Genomic DNA, 3,547 nt, shown 5'->3' with positions numbered 1-3,547 from the left:
TATTCAAATATATAACACCCCTCCCCAAGTGGTCCAGTCCAACCAATCAGGCTTCCCTAGGTTATGTAGTCACGTAAGTAGGCGGGGCTCTTATGGTTTCTACTGGACCTGCGCAATTCAGTTGCGGTGTTGTCTTTGGACTGTTCAGACGGGTTCGCTGTTTCTCCCGTCCTTCTGTGTGGAACCTCCTGGAAGGTAGAGTCAGCCATGCCGCTCCCGCCTGGTCTATCCGGGCTGGTAGAGTCGGCTCAGCTGCTCCCTCCAGGAGTGGCTTCGTGCTGATTTTCCGCTGCCTGCTCCATTCTTCCGAAGTCATTTTCAGGTATGTAATTGCAATTTCTTAGCGGCGCTACTGGTGGTGTTGGTTGGTGGGTTGTTGTTAGTGTTTGTTTTGTTATTTCTCATGCTTGTAGAGGGTCTCCCCCTCCCCTCTCATTTCTGTTTGAGGGGTCTCCCCCCTCTCTGGTTTGGTTATTCTTCTGGTTTAATGTTTGAGGTGGTTCATGTGTGTGTGTGTGTTCTTCTCCTTTGTCCCTTGGATTGTTAGTATTTCTCAATAGTGTTCTTGATCTAAGTTGGTCTATGTGTCTCCTCCAGTTTTTTCCGTCCTCTGTCTCTACCCTGTATGACCAGGGTCCTGTTATCTGGGTTATTTTAGCTGGTATCCATAGTGGGTCCCCCGTGAGGTTTTTGCATAGACCAGGTCCCCTGTTCCAAATGTACGGTACTTACTGGAGGAGTCTGTTGGCTTTTCAGGGCTGTATGTGGGGTGTAGTCTGTCTAAGTGAGACCTTAATTTTCTGCCCATTAATAGTTCTGCTGGGCTTTTATTAGTTGTGGTGTTTGGTGTGATGTGCTGTATAGTTAGTAGTTTATAGATTTTTTCTTGGATGTCTCCCATTCCTAATTTTTGTAGCGTTTCCTTTGTATACCAGACCATGCATTCCGCCCGTCCATTTGTAGCCGGCTAATCCAGCACTGTTAGGGCATGCCTTATTCCTTGTTTGGTGAGGAACCTCTCAAATGTCAGTGCCGTGAATTGCGGCCCGTTGTCCGACACTAGTAGATCCAGTAACCCATGTGTTGTGAAAAGTTTCCTTAGTTGTTTGATTATGGCTTCTGTTGTTGTTGAGTGCTTGACGCTTACCTCCAGCCAATTGGAGTAAGCGTCTACCACTATCAAAAATGTGTGTCCTTTCGTTGGCCCTGCGAAATCAATGTGTATCCTCGACCATGGGCCCCTAGGTGTTTCCCAGTCGAGTACAGGTGCAGAAGGGGGTGTAGGTCTAGACTCTTGGCATTGTTTGCACGTTTCCACCCATCTCCCAATATCCTTATCCATCCCTGGCCACCATACATAACTCCTGGCCAGAGACTTCATCCTTACAATACCTGGGTGTCCTTCATGCAATACATACAGTATTTGTTCCCTCAGTATGTCCGGTATGATTACCCTATCCCCCCATAGTATACACCCTTTTAGGATTGAGAGTTCTGTTTGTCTGTTCCGAAATGGTTTAATAGTCTCGTCACTTTCAGTCTCTGGCCACCCTTTACCTACCCAATTTTAAATCCACGCCAGCTTTCTGTCTCTCGCGGTTTCCTTCGCAATGTCTGTTGCCGTTATGGGTAGGTTTGCCAATGTCTCGATTTGCAGGGTTGATGTTGTTGGTGCAGGATCATCTTCTAACTCAGGTAGGGGGGAACGGCTCAGGGCGTCAGCGTGTGTTATGTTCTTCCCTGGCCGGTGGATTAAGTTGTAGCTGTATGCAGCGAGGAACTTGGACCATCTCGTCATTCACGGTGACAGTATGTTGGGTGTAGCTTTGTTCCCTGCGAGTATTCCTAAGAGAGGTTTATGGTCTGTAATCAGTGAAAAAGATCTGCCATAGATGTATTCGTGGAACCGTTTGACTCCTGTTATTGCGGCCAGCGTTTCTCTGTCCAATTGGCTGTAATTTCTCTCCGCTTTTGATAGGGTTTTTGAGTAGAACGCGATCGGTGCTTCTCTTCCATCGGGTAATATGTGGCTGAGTATGGCCCTGACGCCGAATGGTGACACATTGCAGGTTAATGTTAGTGGCAGGGTTTCGCTGTATTGGATTAGGACAGAGTCTGATGTGAGTAAGTCTTTGATTCCCTGGAATGCTGTTTCTTCTCGTCGCCCCCAGGTCCAGGTAGCTTTCTTATCCAGCAGCCTGTGTAACAGTTCCGCTGTCGCTGCCTTCTGTGGCAAAAAGACATTGTAAAAGTTAATAAGTCCCCCAAAGGCTTGTAACTCTGTTTTATTTTTGGGTCTGGGAGCTTCTTTGATTGCTCTGATTTTCTTTTCAGTGGGTTGGATCCCTTCTTTATCTATGAGGTATCCCAGGAATCCAACCTTATCGGTGGCTAGTTGGCACTTTTCTCTTTTCACTTTGAGTTCTGCCTCTTTAAATTTTTGTAAGACTTCCCTCAGGTGGCCTTCCAGTTGTTTTTTGTCCCTGGCTGATACCAATACGTCATCAAAATATGGTACCACCCCCTTGATTCCTTGCAGTAGGTGCTCCATCAAACTTTGGAAAATCCTTGGGGCCACGCTAACTCCAAATTGTAGTCTTTTGCATTTGAATGCCCCCCTGTGAGTCACAATTGTTTGTGCTTCCACTGTTTCTGGGTCAACTGGCAATTGTTGGTAAGCTTGCACAAGGTCAAGTTTCACAAAAAATTTTCCTCCCCCCCAACGAATGAAATAGGTGTTGTACCACCGGAATGGGGTATGCGCTTTGTTGTAGGGTTGAGGGTTGCCTTATAGTCTCTGCAGATGCGTATGGACCCATCTGGTTTAATAGGAGTCACAATTGGGGTTTCTCACCTGGCGTGGTCAATTGGTTTTAATACCCCCTGTGCGATAAGTTTATCTAATTGTTCATCGATTTTTGGTTTTAACGCGAAGGGGACTCGCCTCGCCTTTAGCCTAATTGGGGCTATGTTAGGATTCAAATTAAACAAGATAGGGGACCCTTGGTACTTGCCCAGTTCTCCATTGAAGACGTCCTGGAATTCTCTCATCAGGTTCTCTTCCCAGTCCGTCTCGGTGACGTTGTGTATCCCGGTCACTCCAATTCCTAGAGGGTCAAACCATTCAAGTCCCAGTAGACTGGGGCGATCCTGGTCTACTATGGTCAGTGGAAGGACTTTCTTGTATTTTTTGAAATTGACTTGGAAATCTCTGAGTCCGACTACAGGAATTCTGTTTCCTTGGTAGTCTTTTAGTGTGAGTTTTTGTCTTTCTAGTTCCTTCCTTTCCATATCTGGTATCAGGCTCTTTAGGGTGTTCCACGATATCATGGATAGATACGACCCGAAATCTACCTCCATCTCGCATGGCTGACCCTCTATTGTGACTTGTACCTTCACCTTTCTCGCATTGGTTGCGCTCGAGTGTCCAATATTTATTGTCTGGTGTGTTTCTTCTTTTCTATTAGCTTCGTTGAACCGCTTGTTTCTGCTTTCTTGGCTCCAACGGCTCCCTGTCTGCCTCTCTCTCGCTCTGGGTGGGGGGGTA

This window comes from Pseudonaja textilis, unplaced genomic scaffold (genome assembly GCF_049901715.1).
Source record: "Pseudonaja textilis isolate UNSWEBS1 unplaced genomic scaffold, rPseTex1.2 PTEXSCF20, whole genome shotgun sequence".
Lineage (NCBI taxonomy): Eukaryota > Metazoa > Chordata > Lepidosauria > Squamata > Elapidae > Pseudonaja > Pseudonaja textilis.
This window is presented reverse-complemented; position numbering follows the sequence as displayed.